Source organism: Castor canadensis, chromosome 8, assembly GCF_047511655.1.
Source record: "Castor canadensis chromosome 8, mCasCan1.hap1v2, whole genome shotgun sequence".
Lineage (NCBI taxonomy): Eukaryota > Metazoa > Chordata > Mammalia > Rodentia > Castoridae > Castor > Castor canadensis.
In genome coordinates this window covers 101988753-102009311 of record NC_133393.1, presented here as the reverse complement: position 1 = coordinate 102009311, position 20559 = coordinate 101988753, and the positions used below count along the sequence as shown (strand labels likewise).

At 35.6% G+C, this 20559-nt stretch overlaps 1 pseudogene; it reads right to left on the bottom strand.

Moving 5' to 3' along the window:
- Positions 1–14982: 14982 nt before the first annotated feature.
- Positions 14983–15049, bottom strand: LOC141410584 (small nucleolar RNA Z39; annotated as a pseudogene).
- Between the last annotated feature and the right edge of the window lie 5510 nt (positions 15050–20559).

The window sequence follows — 20559 nt, the reverse complement described above, 5'->3', positions numbered from 1 at the left end:
GCTGTGACAGTTTTTTACCTATTTATATTCCTTTTATTAATTCTTCTTGCCTTATTTCTCTGGCTAGGAATTCCAGGACTATGTTGAATAGGAATGGGGAGAGTTGGCACCCTTGTCTTGTTCCTGATTTTAGGGGAAATGGTTTCAGTTTTTCTGCATTAAGTATGATGTTGGCTGTAGCTTGTCATATAATGTTGAGGTACATTCCTTCTATTCCTAGTGTTCTTAAAGCTTTTATCATGAAGTGGTATTGAATCTTATCAAAGGCTTTTATTGCATCTATTGAGATGATCAAGTGGTTTTTGTCTTTGCTTCCATTAATGTGCTGTATTACATTTATTGATTTGAGTATGTTGAACCACCCCTGCATCCCTGGGACAAAGCTGACTTGGTGATGGTGAATGATCTTTCTGATATGTTGTTGGATTCAGTTTCCCATTATTATACTGAGGATTTTTGCATCAATATTCATCAAGGACATTGGCCTATAGTTCTCTTTTTTGGATTGATCTTTGTCTAGTTTTGGAATGAGTATAATACTGGCTTCATAGAATGAGTTTGGCAGTGTACCTTCCCTTTCTATTTCATGGAAAAGCTTAAGGAGAATTAGTATTAGGTCTTCTTTAAAGGTCTGATAGAATCTAGCAGAAAATCCGTAAGGTCCTAGACTTTTTTTTTTTGGGAAACTCTTTATTGTTGCTTCAATTTCATTTCATGTTGTAGATCTGTTTAGGTGGTTAATATTTTCTTGGTTCAGTTTTGGATGGTCATAAGTATCTAGAAATTTGCTAATATAATGATGCCATTGTTTCTTTGTGGTGGTGTGACAGCCTGTATGATTGCATAATTACTCTAGGTTCTACCAACAGAATCCCAAGTTAATTAGAGTCACAAAATATATAAGATAGAGAGGAGAATCTACATGTCTCCATCTTCACTGCACATGAACATTAAATGTTCCATTTAGGGGTGTGCATAATACAGTGCACAAGGGCCTGCACACTAGTATATATTTTTCAGGAGTTCAGGTAATCAAAAATAACAACATTAGGACAGACAATAGGTTAACCAGTGAACTTATAAAGGTTTATTTATTATTTTTACTTTTAAACATTTTTATTAGTTTATAATACTTGCAAATGAGGTTTTGTTGTGACATTACCATATATGCATATAATGGTCTCTAGTTTGATTCATTCCCTTCATTTTTCTTCTTCTTCTTCCTTTTCCTTCTTAAAATGACTTTGGCTGGTTTCAATGTTTCATATTCATACATGAATAGAAAATATATCAACCGCATTCACCACTCTTTACCCTCTTCATTTAGCCTCCCCCTCATTTTAATATGACCTGTTTTACACACCCAGCCTTCATTGTTTAAGTGTCTGTTCATTGTTCAGTGTGGTTTCACCAAGAGTAACATAGTTAAAAAGGTCGTTTATTATGAAAATTGATTTTAAATATGAATTTAGTTCCTAACAATACAGAAAGAGAAAATGCTCCCATATGATCTGATTGAAGCCATATTATTTATTTAGTATGATATCCCATATTACTTAAAATTCCTCTCTAGGAAATTAGCATTTAAATTAAAAATGTCAATGATTAGACAAAAGTTGCGCAGTGCTTTTTTTTTTTTCTTTTACTCTTAAAGATCAAAGTTTTTGGGGGTCTATGGAGAATATTTGCTTAAAGAAACAATAAAACAATAAATTTTTCTACTAGACAGAAGTGACTTATCTTGAATGTAAAAAGTTAAAAGAATTGACAGTTTTTAAACTGATTTGAAGGAGTTTCCTGGATATATAATGGAAGTGAGTATCTTTATCTCAAGATAAAGATAGCTACACAGAGAGTTTCCTTCTGTTGTTCCCATGTATATGTGAATTACAGCTAAAGTTGATTGCCTCTTCCAGGCCTCTTCACCCTAGTCTGCTTCCTGTAGTGGTCCCAGCACCTTTAAAATTTCTATATTCATTCTTGTACAGTGTGCACATCAACCTCATTCAAGGTTTTGGTTTCTTTCCCTTGCACAGCCTCCCATTTACTGTATGCTGCATTTGTTTTAGATCTACCATTCACATATGAGGGAGAACATGTAGCTTTTGGCCTTTGAGCCTGACTAACTTCACTTAAAATGATATTCTCCAATTCCATCCATTTACCTGTGAATGACAAAATTTCCTTCTTCTTTGTGGTTGAATAAACTTCCATTGTATATAAATAACACATTTTCTTACTCCATTTATCAGTAGTGGAACATCTTGGCTATTCCCATAGCTTAGCTATTGTGAATAATGCTGCAATAAACATGGGTGTGCAACCTGAATCACATTCCTTTGGGTATATATCTAAGAATGTTATTTTTAGATCGTATGGGAGATCTATATGTTATTGTTTTAACGAGCCTCAATATTGTTTTCCATAGCGGTTATACTAGCTTAAATTCCCACCAATAGTATGTGAGTTCCTTTTTCCCTGGATCTTCACCAACATTAGTTATTGGTGTTCTTGATGGTTGCTTTTCTAACAGGAATGAGATGGAATCTTAGTGTGGTTTTGAACTGGCTAGGGATGATGTGCATTTTTTATGTGTGGTTTTTTTTTTTTAGGGATTTGGATTTATTCCTTTTAAAAAGTTCTATTCAGTTCAGTTGCCCATTTCTTTATTGGGTCATTGATTATGGGGTAGTTTACTTTTTTGAGCTCCCTGTATATGCTAGTTATCAGTCCCTTGTCTGATGTATAGCTAGCAAATATTTTCTCCCACTCTGTGGGTGGCCTCTTCAGTTTAGAGACCATTTCTTTTGTTGTGCAGCAGTTATTTAATTTCATAGTCCCATTTGTCCATCCTTTCTGTTAGTTACTGAGCCTTGCCTATGCCCATTGCTTCTAGTGTGTTACCTGCTATCTCTTATACTAGCTTCAGTATAAACTAGTCTGATATTAAGGTCTGATATTAAGGTCCTTAATCCACTTTGAGTTGATACTGTACAAGGTGACAAACATGGATCTAGTTTCAATTTTCTGGCACATATCCAGTTTTCCCAGCAACATTTGTTGTAGAGGCTGTCTTTTCTCCATTATATGTTTTTGGCACCTTTGTCAAAAATTAGGTGGGCATAGCTGTGTGGATTCATATCCGTGTGTTCTGTTCTGTTCTGTGGGTCTTCATATCTGTTTTTGTGCCAGTACCATGCCGAATTTATTGCTATGGCTCTGTAATATAGTTTGAAGTCAGGTATTGTGATACCTCAAGCATTGCTCATTTTGATGAGTATTGCCTTGGCTATTCTCGGTCTTCTGTGTTTCCAAATCAACCTTAGGGTTGATTTGTCAATCTGTGTGATGAATATCATTGAGCTTTTTATGGGAATTGCATTGAACATATAGACTGATTTGGGTAGTACAGCCATTTTTACTATGTTCACTCTGCCAATCCAGGAGCACGGGAGATCTTTCCATCTTCTGTAATCTTTGATTTCTTTCTTCAATGGTTTGTAGTTTTGCTTGTAGAGGTCATTTACATCCTTTGTTAAGATTATTCATAGGTATTAGATTTTTTTGAGGCTATTGTAAATGGAATTATTTTCCTATATTCTTTCTTAATCTGTTCATTATTGGTGTATAGAAAGGATACTAATTTTTGTAAGTTGATTTTGTATTCTGCTACTTTGCTGAAGCTATTTATGGTGTCTAGGAGTTTTTGGGTGGAATTTTTTGGTACTTTTATGTATGAGATCATGTCATCTGCAAATAGGGATAACTTGACTTCTTTAACAATTTGTATGTCTTTTCTTTTTTCTTCCTGCCTTATTGCTCTAGCCAGGAATTCCAAGACTATGTTGAGTATGAGTGGAGAAAGTGGGCACCCTTGTCTTATTCTTGTCTTTAAGGGAAATGGTTTCAGTTCTTCCCTGTTAAGTAAGATGCTGGCTATATGTTTGTTATATATAGTCATTATTATGTTGAGGTACATTACTTCTAGTCCAAGTTTTATTATTGCTTTTATCATGAAATGGTGCCAAATTTTATATAAGGCTTTTTCTGCATCTATTGAGATGATGAGGTGGTTTTGTCTTTACTTCTGTTAATATTCTGTATTATATTTAATGATTTGCATATGTTGAACCATTCCTGCATCCCTGGAATGAAACCAACTTGGTCTTTCTGAATGATCTTTCTAATATGGTATTGGATTCAGTTTGCCATTATTTTATTGAGGATTTTTGCATCAATGTTCATTAGGGAGACTGGCCTGTAATTCTCCATTTTGTATGTGTCCTTGTCCATTTTGGGAATAGTATAATACTGGCTTCATAGAATGGGTTAGGCAGTGTTCCTTCCTTTTCTATTTCATGGAAAAATTTAAGTATCATATATATAAGATCTTCTTTAAAGGTCTGGTAGAATTCAGTGGAGAATCCATTAGGTCCTGAACTTTTATTTTTTGGGAGATTCTTTACTGCTGCTTCAATTTCATAACGTGTTATAGATCTGTTTAGGTGGTTAATATGCTTTTGGGTCAGTTTTGGATTGTTATATGTATCTAGAAATTTTTCCATTTCTTCTAGATTTTCCAATTTATTTGACTATAGGTTCTCAAAGTAGTCCCTGTTGATTCCTTGGATTACCTTGGTGTTTTTTCTTATTTATTCTTTTTCATTTACTAATTTGGGTCTTTTCCCTTCTCATTTTAGTCAGATTTGCCAGGGGCTTGTCAGTCTTGCATATTTTTTCCAAGAACTAGCTTTTTGTTTTGTTGATTCTTTGTATGGTTTTCTTGGTCTCTATTTCAAATTTTGGTCCTTAGTTTTATTATTTCTCTCTTTCTACTTGTTTTGGGTTTTGCTTGTTCTTATTTTTCTAGGAGTTTGAGATATAGTGTTAGATCATTTACTTGAGATCTTTCTGCCTTTTTAATATATGTGCTCATTGCTATAAATTTTCCTCTTACAACTGCTTTTGCTGTGTCCCGTAAGTTCTGATAAGTTGTGTTTTCATTTTCATTCAATTCCAGGAAGTTTTTGATTTCCTCTCTTATTTCTTCTGGAACCCACTGATCTTTGAGCAATGTATTGTTTAGCCTCCAAATGTTTGCATATTTTCTGCTGCTGCATTTGTTGTTGAGTTCTAGTTTTATGGAATTGTGATCAGAGAGAATGTAGGGGATTATATAAATTTTCTTGTATTTGTTGAGACTTTCTTTGTGCCCTAAGAGATGATCTATTTTGGAGGATGTTCCAAAGGGCTGCTGAGAAGAGTATATATTGTGCTGTTGCAAGATGGACTATCTGTAGACATCTGTCAGTTCCATTAGATCTATGGTGTCATTTACTTCTAGGACTTCTTTGCTAACTTTTTTGGTCTGGATGACCTATCTGTTGGTGTTAATGTCTCCCACTACCATTGTGTTGGGGTCTATATGTGGTTTTAAGTCCTTTAGTATATGTTTAATGATGTTAGGTGGACTGACATTGGGTGCATAAAAGTTGATAATTGTTATTTCATCTTGATGTTCTTGCTCATTTTATTAGTATGAAGTGAACTTCTTTATCTCTTTTGAGTAATTTAGGCTTGAAGTCCATTTTATCTGATGTAAGTATTGGTATTCCTGCCTGTTTTCAGGGTCCATTAGCTTGGCAAATCATCTTCCAGCCTTTCATCCTAACCCAGTGTTTGTTTCTGTCAATAAATTGAGATTATCATAAACAGATTGTTTTGTCTTCCTGCTTAATCCAGTTGCCAAACAGTGTCTTCTGATGGGGAAGTTGAGTCCATTAACATTGTGTTATTATTGAAAGGTATTCCTGACATTTAGTTGTTTTGATTGTTTAAGGATTTGAGTGTGCAGTAAATTCAGTGCTATTCTCTGAATACTTGTCTATACTTCTCATGAGGTTTAATACTTCCTGTCCTTTCATTGGTATATTTATTTTCATCTTATATATGTAGAATTCCTTTGAGTATCTTCTGTAATGATGGCTTGGTGGTCATCTATTATTTTAGTTTCTGTTTATTTTGGAAGACTTTTATTCCTCCATCAATTTTCACAGATAGTTTTGCTGGGTAGAGTATTCTAGGACTGAAATTGTTTTCTTTCATTACTCAAAATACCTCACTCCATGCACTTCTTGCTTTTAAGGTTTCAATTGAGATGTTTGCTGTTATTTTGATCTGTTTACCTTCATATGCTATTTGTGTTTTCTGTCTTCTAGCCTTCAATATTCTTTCTCTGGGCTAGTTGTTTTAACAACAGTATGCCATGGAGAGGTTCTATTCTGATTTCAGGTTGAGGTGGTGATTTTTTTTTTTTTTAATAGGGCTTTGGCCAAGACTGTCCCATCTTAAGCTTGGTATGTTGGGTTGCATGGCAATTAGTGTTGCTCTTCCTTGTCAGCTTTGCGGGGGGCTCAGCTCTGGGTGTTTGAGCCCAGGCTTCCTTAGTGGGGTGGGGCTTCTGGAGCAGGCAGGTTCTCAGAAGTGGTACCATGAGAGGTTGGTAAACAAGCAGTCACCAGCCCCTTTGACTCACAGAGCAAACCTGTGATTTAGAAATGAGCTTGTTTCATGGTGAGACTATCAGTTTCAGCTTGCTCATGGTTTTTCCAAGGCTGTGCAGTGCCTAGCTTTCCCCTCAGGGGCTGCTGAGTTGCCCCACCCTCACCTAAGCCTTTTCAGCTCTGCATTCTGCCTCTACCCACCAGGCAGAGGGAAAATATTCCCTCCCTTGTGTTTGGCCACCAGTTTTGCACAGAAGTTGTGCAATCAACTCTCCAGTTGTGATAGAATACGAGGTTCTCTCCCAAACAGTGTTTTGTGCTCGCCTGGCAGGTTAACAGATCCACTTGGTTGAAAATAGATCAGCTACTGGGCAGAATAAGCAGGTAGCAGACAGAGGTTTTGTGTCTGCTTTGTGGGTCCCAATCTTTCCAGATACTTGCAGCAGTTCTCTTTCTACAGTCTCTGCATTGTGCTATTGTTGGCAAGGTTGCAGACACTAAGATGGAGAGAGATCTGCACAGGTGGATGGCAGTCAGAGGTTCTGGGTCCACATGTATTTATGGCAGGTCCAGGTACTCCCAGATATTTGCAGGTCTCTGCTGTTCTCTGTGTTTTATTTTAGCTTTTCTGACCCAGGTGGGAGGGAAGTAAGATAGAGAGAAAAAGCAGAGGAAAAAAAAGAAGTGGCAGATTGGCCAGGGCTATTTGACCCTAATACCAGCTGTTCCCAGCTGGCAAACAGATAAGCAGGCTGGCAACAGCTGCCTGGCCCTCCAGCAGGCTGCTATGTGCTTTAAAAGTTAGTTTAAGGGCCCATCAAAATTATTATGTGACCCTCTGTATTAGTGACATCTTGGTTGGCAGAAAAAGCAATATTACCTGATCCTTGCTGCCATGAAAATCTGGAGTAATTCTTTGAAATCATGGTCAAGGTCTCAGGGTTTGATTTCCACACTCTTGATTTCTTCGGGATTGTTTATTTTTAGTGTATAGTGACACTACTGAATTTTGCATTTTGAGTTCGTATCTTGCTATTTTGATAAATCTTAAAATATTAGGTCTAACAATATTTTATGTGTGTATATGTGTTTGTGTGTGTATAATCTTTAGTGTTTTCTAGATGTAAATGATCATAGCATCTGTTAACAGACCTAATTTTACTTCCTCCCTTTCTTTATTATTTTTTCTTTTTTCCCCTAATTTTTTGGCTAAAACATCCAATGGCATGCTGAATAAAGGTGGCATAAAATATCTTCCTTTGTCTTGTTCTAGGTTTTAGAAGAAGAGATTTTAGCTTTTCACCATTGATTGCTATGTTAGTTATGTATTTTATTTGTCTTTTTTTATGTTCAGATACATTCCTTCTAAAATTGGATTAGTGAATTTTTACTATGAAAGTATTTTTATTATATGTGTTTTTAAGATAAAAAGTATTTGTATAACATTTGATTCAAATAATTAAAGATTTTTAATGCTATTTATTTTTAACTGATACATAAAACATTTAAAAATTTACAGATCTATGTGGTACCAAGTGACAACAAGGATGAATTGCATATTCTAAAAAAGGTAGAACAACTTTGAATGCTTTCACCACTAAAAAAATGACAAATATTTGAGGAAATAGATGTTTGTAGTCTTATCCAAACATTATATAATGTATAGATGTATTGGATTACCACTTGACCACACTTAAATATGTTTTGACAAAAGAGTTTTTCAAATCCTTTTTCTGCATCAATTGAAATGACCCTGCGTATGTGAGCATGTGTGTATGTGTGTGAGTGTGAATGTCTATCTGTGTGTATGTGTGTGTTGCCTTCATTCAGCTAATGTTTTGTATTACATGGATTAGCTTTCATATATGGCATATAATCCTTTAATATGATACTCAATTATGTTTTCTTGAATTTTGTTAAGGAGTTTTGCATCTATAAATATGAAGGTTTTTTGTGTGTAAACTTCTTTTCTTATATTGTTTTTGTCTAGCTTTAATAATAGAGCAATGATGGCTCTATTCAACAAGTTAGGGCGTGTTTTTCAAGACGCCAGTGTTACTCACTATAATATATAGATGCCATGAAATCCCTGTCAAAATCCTAGTGAAGTATTCTTACATAAATAGAAAAATGTATCTTAAAACTCACATTGACTTTAAAGAGACAAATGCAATCTTGATTAAACTAAGAACAATGTTGGAGGACTGATACTTTAATTTTAAAACTTACTAAAAAGCTACACAACAAGATGACACTGGCACAAAGACATAGAAAGCAACAAAAAAGAAAGTGCAGAAATAAACTCTCACATTTATAGCTAAAGGATTTTTGAAAAGGATGTAATCACCATTTCTTTGGAAAGGACAGTTTTCAACAAACAGTGCTGGTAAAGTTGGATGTACACTTGTGAAAGAATGAAGTTAGGCCCTTTCCTAACACAATATATAAAATTTAACTCAAAAATGGCCAAACCTAAATAGAAGATGTAAATCTGAAAAACTATCAGAAGAAAATATAAGGCAAAAGCTTCATGACAATGGCTAGTGAATGATTTCTTAGATATGATTTCAGGCTTGGGCAACAAAAGAAAAAATAGATAAATTAGACTTCCTGAAAATACTTTTTTAATGTTTTTTATCAAAAGATGAAAATGGCAATCCAAAGAATGAGAAAATATTCTGAGTATGTGTAGCATCACTAAAACTAAGAAATAAAACATACAAACTGATTGAAAGGTGGATAAAGCACTTGACATATATCCCCAAAGATACAAATGGTCAACAGGCACATGAAAAGAGTTCACATCAGTAGTCATTAGGGAACTACAAATCAAAGCCACAGTGTGTTATTACCCCAATTGGTTTATCTCCTCTAATTTTCTTCATTCTACCTTAGCCCCTTTCTTCTGGTAGTTTCAGTTAGTTTAAGATTTCTATATTCATTCTTGTGTAGAGAGTATATCAACCATATTCAAGTTCTTAGTTTCCCTATTCCTCCCATGGGTAACCTCCCCTTAGCATGACCAGTGTTTTATAATATTGCTGCATTTGTGTTAGGTCTATATTACATATATAGAGAGAACATGTGGCTTTTGGCCTTCTGTGTGTGGCTAACTTGGTAGAATGAAGAAAATTAGAGGAGATGAAACAATTGGGGTTATAATACATGGAAAGATCAAAAGGGAACTGTCTGTGTAGTTACCTTTATCTCAAACAAGCTAAAATGTCATGTTTTTTGTTTTATCTTTTCTTTTTTTCATCTATAAAATTAGAGAACAGGAGGGCGGAACAATCTTGCCCAGAGAGAAGGGCTGGCACCAGTGGGAGGGGGGAGGTGATGAGCAAAGGAGGGTAGGAAGGTGAATATGGTGCAAAATATGTGCACACATGTATGTAAATGCAAAAATGTACCTTTCAAAACTACTCCAGGAATCAGGGGAGCAGGGGTAAAGGAGAACATAAAGAGGGTGAATTAATGTATGATATATTTGGTACATTGTAAGAACCCAAGTAAATGTGATAATGTACCCTCTCCCAACACAACATAAAGGAAAAAAAATAAAGCAAATACTTTATAAAAAAACAAAACAAAACACAGTGTGATACCACTCCACACCCATAAGAAATGCTATTATATTAAGAGAGCAGAGAGAGATAGAGTGAGAGAAGGAAAGAAATAAAGGAATGAAGAAGGCAGGCAGGCAGGAAGGAAGGAAGGAAGGAAGGAAGAAAAAGAGAAAGAAAGAGAGAATGTTGACAAGATGTGGGAAAACTTCCCATTGAATTAATAGTGTGATTATAAAAATGGAGCTGTGATTCTGGCTCCCTGAAAACTTATACATCAAATTACCCTATGATCCATATGGTCCAGCAATTTCTTCTCTGAGTATACACCTCAAATATCAAAATCAAGGTCTGAAAGAGATATTTGAACACCCAAGGTTATGACATTGTTATTTACATTAACTCAAAGATCAAAGTTGTCTAGGCGCCCATCAACAGGTGAATGGATGAATGCAATATAGGATATATGTATACACAGAGAAAATGGAATGTAATTAGCTTTAAAAATGAAGGAAATTCTGACACCTGCTACATGGATGAATGTTTGCAACTTTATGTTAAGTGAAATTAGCCAGGTTAAAAAAAAAAAGAAAGAAAGAAAGAAAGAGAGAAAGGACTGGTAATGAATTCCACTTATATGAGTTTAAATTTAAAGAGTCATGAAGTACAATGATAACTGCTGGGGATGGAGGTATATGGAAATGGAACATTATTTAGTGGATACAGTTTCAGCTCTTTCCAGGTGAAAAGGGTTCTGAACTTTGCACAACTGTGGTTAAGAAGAAATGTGTATTCTGTCACAATTAAAATTTTTTTAAAAATTAATATAGGAAAAATACATTTGGAGAACTTTTCAAAACTACTAATGGGCAAGCTTTACCCATGTGTATTTTTATTTTTTATTTTGTTTTTCTAGAATAAGGCTGTGTGGTATGAATTGCTTCCTGCTTGATAATTATGTCTACTTAAGGATTGTCATTGTATAACAGCAATATACATTTCATAGAATGTCTTTATTTTTCTGTTCTTATTTCTATTCTTAAAAGGCAGTTACTTTACCTGAACAATGATATTCTACATTGTCTCATGTTCCTAGAGTGCACAATTTAATGAACTTTATTCTTAGTAAGAATTATGTCAAGTAACATTATATGCAATAATAGTTTTCACCTGTGGTTTTCTAATATATACATATCTGGTTTGTATTTACATTGGTAAAATATTACATACTTAAATATATGTATTTATATCAAATATTTAGATCAAAGCTTCCTTTTGAATTTATTTAACTTAGAAATACATTTCATTTTATTTGATTGAAATTATCTATTAACTTTATTAAGATATTCATTTTTTTATTGTTTTTAAATGTTACTTCAATAAAAGTCATTCAAATGGAACACCAACAGCATATCAGATTAAACAATTATCTATTCAGTAGTCAACGTAATTTTATTTTTACTTATATAAATATGAAAAAATTCTGTAGTTATAATAAGACCTGCAACAGGGCTCTGCATAAGGGCTGTAGATAAGGCGAGGGTGTATTATAATATATTACATCTTGCCTTGTCTTGATTCGTGAATATGATGTAATGTAGCCTTAAAAACAAGATTTTTAAAGCCATGGAGTTAGTGAAAGAAAAGTTGTGGTTCTAGGTAATGTCTAGGAAATTTTATTTATTTAAAAAATATTTTGTAGATGTAATTCCCATGCAAATCAAGAAAGACTAAATGTTTGTTAAGAGTACATTGCAACTGTGTTAAGTCTTCCTCTAAGACTAAGATAAATATCAGCAGTTTGTGAGTCATTCATTAACCAGATGAATTCTGAAATTATGTCATCAGCCATGCCTGAGATACATTATATTTTTTAGCTACTCCTCTTTTCTGCAAAATATTAAATAGTAAAAAGTGATCTGCAAATTACTCTATTGGGTAGGTGTACCAGGTTATTACCTAAATAGAAGGACTATTTAGATTGTGGTAAGATGATGATATCTATAATTTTTTAAATAGCTATTTTTTTCTAAATTCAATTCATTGCTACAAGCATGCACTTTAGAATACTGCAAAAATTTCTTATCCAGTAATCAAATCAGTTATTTAGAATGTGTGTGTGTGTGTGTGTGTGTGTGTGTGTGTGTGTGTGTATGTGTGTGTGTGTACTTGCTTACAAAGTATTTGTCACTATTTTAGGTGCTATGGACATAAATAAAGTATACAGTTAACAAGAGTACTAGGAATATACAGAGGAAAAGACTCTTCTCCACCATTTCTGTTATATTTGAAAGATGAGAATACCATGTCAGGAAAGACATAATCAGAGGAGGAGGTGCCCAGAGGCTGGGCTTGGTTTGTCATTTGTACATTGGATGCGCTTAGGAATTATAGCTGATCAGTACCTGGAGATGTTGGCAACCATGGTGCTCTGATCTCTCATGGAAGTTATGAACCTTTCCCCAGGAGCATATAATCTTTACTCATTTTCTTCCAGGTACTATATTTTCCTTCTTCATCCAAATATATTCTTTCTCAAAAAATTGTTCTATTTTTTATCCATTATCTATTCCTGTTGGTCACACTCTAGAAATTCTCTTTCTGGATGTTCTCCAAGGTCCACCTGTGTTTCATATTAGTATACTAGCTTTCTATAGATCCAACTGCTGGCAAATTTCCTAGAAATTTGTCCTATTTGTATCCCTCCAAAATTCTATGTGGAAAAGAGGTGTTTTCCTATTAGTATAGCCGGTAGCTTCCATAGGAATGCCGCATTTTGAACTTAGCCATTCTCTGCACTTTCATTTTATGAGTATTGCAGGCATGCATGACTTTTCTTTTCCAAATAACCAGTGTAATACTTTATTGTGAACATGGGTCCCCACAAGTTTCTTTAATGCCTCCTACTAGTCCTAACTTGGCTATGTGAAGGAAAACAACAAATGGCCAAACCTCCTCTTTTACTTTCTCCAACCAAGAAAGTATTAGAAGTTGAATAGTAATTCTCTATGCAAGCATTGTGATATTTTATATCTACTCTTTTCTAAAAAAAAAAGTTAAGATTGTATGTGGTACATTAGTTAAGTTTCTTTAATATTCTTTGCAGCTTTAGTCATTTGAGCACAGCAGGACATACAAATTCATAAGAAGAAAGCATGAGGTCAAATTAGAAGCAGACTTGCCCTTCCTTTAGAATTGTAGACTACTCCAACAAGTTTCCTCTTGTTCTAAAATACAGACAATGCATCTGGCTTTTTATCTGAAGAGGGATACAAAAAATCTCTAGTGGTTAGATATAGACCTATCTAACTCATACCTGAACCCAAGGAAAGAATGGGCTACAAATAATCACACTCTCAACTACCACTCCATAATCACTCTTTACTGTTTCATACAGTATATGGACAGGATAATTCCCCAGATGAAATTGACTTCACATGCAAAACACTGAGCATCAGAGAATATGTTGTAATACAATAAGTAGTTTTTGGGGAGAGGCCTCACACATGCTAGGAAAGCACTGTACCACCGAACTACAGCCCATCCCTACAATAATTAGTTTTAAAGTCACCTTGGAAGCTCACTTCCTATAGCTTACCTGTGAGCTACATGGAACTAGGAATTCTGCTTCCCCAGCTAGATGAATTTCTTTTAAAAGTAGCTTGTCACTAGTGTTGGTTTTATCTTCCAAACAGGAAGGAAAGTGTTTGACTCTACCTTCTTCAAATTCTACAGGAGTTTGGTAACTGGCTTACTTAAAAGCTGTCAAGCAGCCTGTTTATAGGCCAATGATAAGATTGCAGCTATTCTTATCTCATGCAATTGTAAGGAAACATGGAGTAAAACACTTTCCTTAGGAAGGTAACCCACAGCATGTGCAGGACAAGGCAGTGAGCCCAGGAAAACTCTCTGTGGGGGATACAGTATGATTGGCCATCCATTTCACTAACTCTATTTTCATCACTTATTTACCCTCCTGTCTTAATTTTCCTCTGTCCTCTGACATCCTAAATGAGCAACAATCACCTAGCTAAATACACCCTTGAAATTGCTGTGCTACACAGAATATCAATAGAAACTGAACATCTAGAGCTGACCTGAAGACTGCAATTAAGGACTTTACTAAACCTCGGGAAGACAGAAAATTGCTGCAGAATTCAGATATTGATTAGGATTTGTAAATACCTTTCCCTCTGCTACCAGATAATTTAAAGAGGCATCAAAGATTCCAGTCTGACCCAGCCTTTCTGTTTAGCCAAGTATCCCAGTCACTGACCTATTCCTCAGTCTTTGCACACTTCTCAAACTTTGCTGAATAAAGTCACTCCTTCTATTTCTTTTTTTTTTTTAACTTTGAAAGAAGATTTTATTTTCACATTTGTCTACAATTAGAATAAATGCATTTCCTGGAATAAAGAGAGCCTTTGGATTTAAAATACCCCACTATAAGATTACATACATAAAACTCAAATTTTTTTGCATAGTGGATTAAATAATCAAATTAGAATAGTCACACAATCTAGAATAAATGATAATAAAATGTATCACATAAATAAAATAAATTCATATTTAAATTATATATATGTATAAAATAGTATCTTGTGTGTTATAATTCAATTAAGCTTCAATTTCACATAAAGTATAATGACTAAATAACAGTAGTTAATTTAAACTAAAAATGAAAATGAGTTAAAATACCTTAAAAAGAGATATCACTTTCACATTGGTCTACAATACAGTAAACAGATTTTTTGGCATAAAGACACAGACTTTGGAGTTTAAACTATCCCCACTACAAGATTACATCATAAAACTCCAATTATTATTTCTGCAACAGTGGATTAAATAAGAAAGTTAAAATAGTTATACTGTCCAAATTAAATGAAAATAAAGTAGAATTGAAATGAAAAGATTCTTACATATTTTAGAAAGCGTATACAGTATCATGACTTTATTCATACTGATTTGCTTCATCATATGCAAAAAGATTTGTATTTAAATCATAAATATAAAATGCCATCTTGACAATTATAATTCTATTAACCTTCAGTTTGAAGTGAAGTTTTTTTTTTTTTGAGGTAAAACGTAATGACTAAAAACAGTAATTTAAACTGAAACTGAGACGGAAATCAAAAATATTTTCAAAAGAGATCTTCCATTTTCTCTGGTCTACAATTATAGTAAATATAATTCTTGGCATGAAGGCAAAGCTGCTGGGGTTTAAAATATCCCCACTGCAAGTTACATAAATAAGACTGCAATTAATGTTTATGTAATAGAGGATTAAATAATCAAATTAAAATATTTATACTATCTAGATTTAAATGAAAATAAAATATACCATCTAAATAAAATACAATGGAAATAATATAATAGGATTCATAGTTAAATCATCTACACAATACTATTCTGAGAATTAAATTCTATTAATCTTCAATTTAAGGTAAAGAAAAACAAGTAGGTAACAGCAGGAATTTAAATTGAAAACGAGAGAGCAGTCCGAAGTACTTTGGAAGAAGATCCTAATGTTGCCAGGTTTCTTCTCCTGGTTTTAGAAGTTCAGCAGCAGGATCGTTTGAAGGTGGAATCAACCTGCAGAATACTCACTTCCACTTTGATCATGTGGATACAGTGGGGGGACATCCAGCTCTTGGGGGGAAGATGACTGGGGAAACCACTCAGTCAACAGACATTTCTCATTGGGTAGAAGGGATCTCAGACTGGAGGAACAAAACCAGGGCCCACTGCCTTGATTTCAACAGGCACATTTGAATTGTGTGCAGGAGGAGCTGGGTCAGTAAGTGGTTGTCCTGATGGAGGGATTGTCACCCTTCCCTCCTGTTTGCACGGAGGACACAGGGACCCATTCTCAGAAGGTGCTCCATGGTGGCCAGTCAACCCATCACAGCTCGAGTCCCCTCTTTCCTTGCTAGTGTGATGCTCCAGTGGATTATCAGGGCTTCTTGAGTCCTTTCCTCCTCCCTGCTGAAGCACAGGTGGAGGTCTGAGTGGACCTTCCAACACAATAGGAGAGAGGAACGCTCTCCTTTCACATGAAGGTTGAGCCAATGGTGAGGGACCACATGGAAAATGTTCTCTGCCGCATGCTGCATTTAAAATCTCAAATGCATTTGGATCTTCTCCTAAAAGTTTCAATTCCACCTCCATTTCCATTAACTTTTGTCTGTTGTTGGCATTGACTTGCCTAAGGTACTGCAGCTGTTCTTCAGCATCCTGGGCCTCCAACCAATTAAAGTGAGCTTCCTTCTCATAGGAAATAATCTCCCTTTGGTGATTAAGTTTGGTTCTCTCCAATTTTTCTTCAAGCTCTCTGGCTACCTTTTTATAGGTCTGCAGCTCTGCAGTTTTGTGGCTGATGTTTTCTTTTACTTTGGGAAGTTTCTCTTCTGCGTCTCGCTGGCAGTGATCCTCTGCCATTAATTTCCTGTAGAATTTCATTCCCTCTTCAAACAGTTCAGGAATTATTTTAGCTTTCTGCTGAAGCTTCTCATTCTCAATTTCAAACTGTACATGTTCAGATTATAAAATGACTTGTTCACTCTGGACATTTTTAATACGTTCCATCAGGTCTTCGCTTGCTCTCTCGACTTCACGCAGCTGAGTGTAAACTTGGTCTCTTTCTCGTTCCAAGGATTTTAAAGAAGCATTTAACTTCACAGCGTTCATCAGGTGCTGCAGAGCTCCTTTGGTCTGAGTATCTAAGTGAGCAGGATTTTCTGGGCCAGGGTTCGTCGCTGTGTCCAAGTCACTGTCATGTGTTACGTGTTTTTCCAGAACAAAGGCCCAGACTTTCAGCTTTCGAATGCCTTCAGTTAGCCACCTGAGGTGATCATCTTTGTCTTTTAGAATTCGTGCTGCAGATGTCCCAGGCTCTTCAAGTGTTACTTTGTGTTTATTAAGCCGACTCACTTGTTCCTTCCACTCTTCAGCTTCTTGGAGCAGCTGTTTGCAGCTCTCCTGAAGCTGAAAATTTTCACTAAAGGCCTGTGCTGTTGAGTTGTTAAGATTTGCTTCACTGACTCGAAGTGTTCTTAAGGTTGTTTTGGCTGCAGCTACTTTGGGTTTGAGAGATTTTAGTTCATCTTCTAGGGTCTATATGGTTTTTGTCATTTCCACATTCAATTCAACTTGTGTATAATGCTTACATTTCTCTTCTATCAGCTCTGTTTCCAGCAGGAGTACTTCCTCCAGTTTACACTTGGAGATGTCCGGCTTTCCACAGGCTGCTTCTCGCTGTTTCTCAACAAGGCTAAGTTTGTTAAGTAGCGCACATTTTTCTTCAATCAGTGTAGAAAGCTTTAGAGCAAGCTGTTTTTCTCTTTGAACATAAAGCCGGTTTCTAACCAATTGAAAACTTCTCCACAAAAACAATGGGATAGAGAAAAGTCCAATAATAGTTACACATATCACTATTTCCCATGGGAAATCATGGGGCTTTTGCCTCAGTTCTGCAGAGTCTGTTGTCATAACCCTGCCAAATTCCTGCAGGACCAGCCCCAAGTGCATTGGAGGGACAGCTTGGGGCACACCCATAACTTCAAGGCTGCTTTGGTTGTTGCCAAGGCCAGGATGAGCCTTGAAAGACAACAAACACTCCAAGTTCTGCCTAGAACACTGACACCAGAGCAGACCACTGTGGAGCTGGGGGAGGGGGGTGTTGGTTATTGTGCAGTTTACCCTGCCCACACGGGAGATTTATATGGTACTGGCCAGACCTTGGCCAGGAGTAGGCATTGTCTTTCATAAAATGGACAGGGACATCTCAGATGTCCTAAAGCTCACCTAGGAACCCTCACAGATACAGCCTAAGAAAAATACTATTGGGGGAGGGGAAGAAGTTACCATTCTTTATTACTGAATCTGCATGTAGATTTCATTGCACTCACATCAGTTTATTCACACCTATCACGCCAGTTTTAATTCCCCTTGCACCACAACACAATTGCTCTGCTGCCATCAGACTGGTTCCATTGGTACTTCCTTGAAATGCTGAAGAGAGACTTTCCTTTTCATTATTCTACCTTTCATATATTCTTCTTGTTTTCACTTTATTAGGATATATCATTGTACAGGGGGGAATCATTGTGCTAATTCCCAACAGCCTTACATTGTACATTGCTTAGACCACTCTCACCATCTCCTGCACCCTCTCTCCCTACTCAAATCACTTGCAAGAGGTTTCATCGTTCTATTTCATGTATGTATATGAAGTCCATCAACATATTCCCTCACCTTCACCTCCTTCATTCACTCTCCCTTATCCCACAAGTATCTACCCCACACTGTATCTATTTTACAATCCTATCTTTAATTTTGAATTCCATTCCCAGCTGTGAGTATACTTTACTTTGTTCAATTCAACCCAGTCTGTATGGTTTCTTTCCTTCCAAATGTATTGAGACTTGTTTTATGATACAGAATTTGACTCTAGATTAACAATCATCATGAGTGATCTCTGTGACCTTTAAAAGAATTTTCCACCCCACCATTGGGTGGACTGTTCTTTAAGTTGGTTAAATGGCATTGTCAAGTATTTAGAGAATTACCAATTTCTACTTAACAATTCTGAGAAAGGAGTATGAAAATCTCCAACTGCAATTGTGAATTTGTCTATTTTTCCTTTCACTTCTACTAGTTTTTAGTTTGTGTGCTGTGAAGTCCTGCAAATGGGTCCATTTGCATTTAGTTTTTTGCAGTCCCGTGACAAACTGATCTTTTCAGTGTTATCGAGTGTCCCCCTTTATCTCATATAATCTGACTGTTTTTTCCTCTGCCATTTACTCTGTGTGATAATAATATAGCCATTCCAAGTTACCTTTGCATGGGACATCTTTTCTAACCTTTTACATTTAACCTATCTGTGACTTTATACATGAAACGGGTTCTTGAAGAGAGGCTGTAACTGTCTCACTTGGTTTTCAATATGAAAATATTTGCTTTTTAACTATTGTATTTAGATCATTCATATCTTTGCTGTGTCGTTGCATTTAAATATTCCATCTTTTCATCTGTTTTTTGTCTTATCCACCTGTTATATATTCTCTTTGCCATTTTTGGATTCAGTATTTTTAATCATCCATTTTATATTCATTTTGGCTTATTTATGTATGCTCCTCTGCTTTTTTCTGCTTGGTCTGTAGGTTACAATGTACACCATAAACTCATTGTGTATCTTCAAATAACATTAAATCATCTCACATACAGCTTAGGAATGCTACAATTGTATATTTCTATCACTTTCATTTTCCATTCTTTATCCTATTTTTGTCATATATTCTATAATATATTGCTTTTCCTTTAATCAATCATCATTAAAGAAATTTAAAGCATGGAGGGAAAGTCTTCTATAGTTTACTCTGGATAGTCTGCTTTGTTCCTGTGCAGATCTGAATTACCATCTGGTGTTGTTTTCCTCCTCCCTGATGAAGTTCCTTTAATCCTTCTCATAGTGCAGATGTGTTGCCAATGATTTCTCTTATTCTGTCCTATCTGGTCTTTGGCCTTTGATCTTGAAATCCGTACATTACATGAAATAGCTTGGCTTGGTATTGGTCTTTTCTGGAACGAGGTCTTGCAATGTCTCATCTATGTTAACAAGAACTATACTTTCCAAGGTTGGAATGTTGACATCATTCAAGCCAAAGTGTCTATTTTGTTCATGTTCCTTGTATCTTTTTTCTTTCCAAGATAGTGATTTTCTATGAGCAATATTAGTTCTAATCATTTCAGTACTTAAATCCTTCCTGCGATGACTAGCAAAATGTGATGAAAACATTCTGGTCCAGATGTCCAGAATGGATCTCCATTTCAGTCCACCAGTCTGAGGGCCTGGTCCGGGGCTCCAAAGCCTCCTTCACTCATCTGGTGAACCTTCTCGCATGAAGCCTCAGTAAAAGTAAAGGTAGGTGGAATCCTCTGGACCTGGACAACCTGCATCACCTAAGCAGGAACGCCTACCAGCTGAGCCCACTCCTTCTATTTCTATAACTATTTACATGTACTATTTTCTCTTTCTGGTCATGGAAAATGTATTTTTTAAGTTTTAGCTCAAAATTAACTTTGTAAATCATGTTTTCAACCACATCTCTTCAGCTGCTCTGATGTCTGAACAGCAAACAAATTTGTTGTTTGTTCTTTTATAGTACTTGCTTATTAATATAATTCATTCTCTTAAAGCTCATCTTCTAAAATGTATATAATCTACTTGTAGTAAGTACTTTATTCAACTCTGTATTTCTGGAGCAAATGACCAAACTATTGGAAAAATGTGTGTTGAATGAACAAAGAAATGGCATCTTTTCCAAATACTGGCTACTCTTAAAGGTATCTGGCCTCAGAAGATAAGCCATTGTTGCTGAGTTTGGGCATTACATGCAGAGTCAGAGTGGTATGGTTTTCATTCATGCCTTATTTCAAATATCTTCCAACAGTATCCTACATCCCAGAAAATGTTTTTCCAGGAAATGGCAATT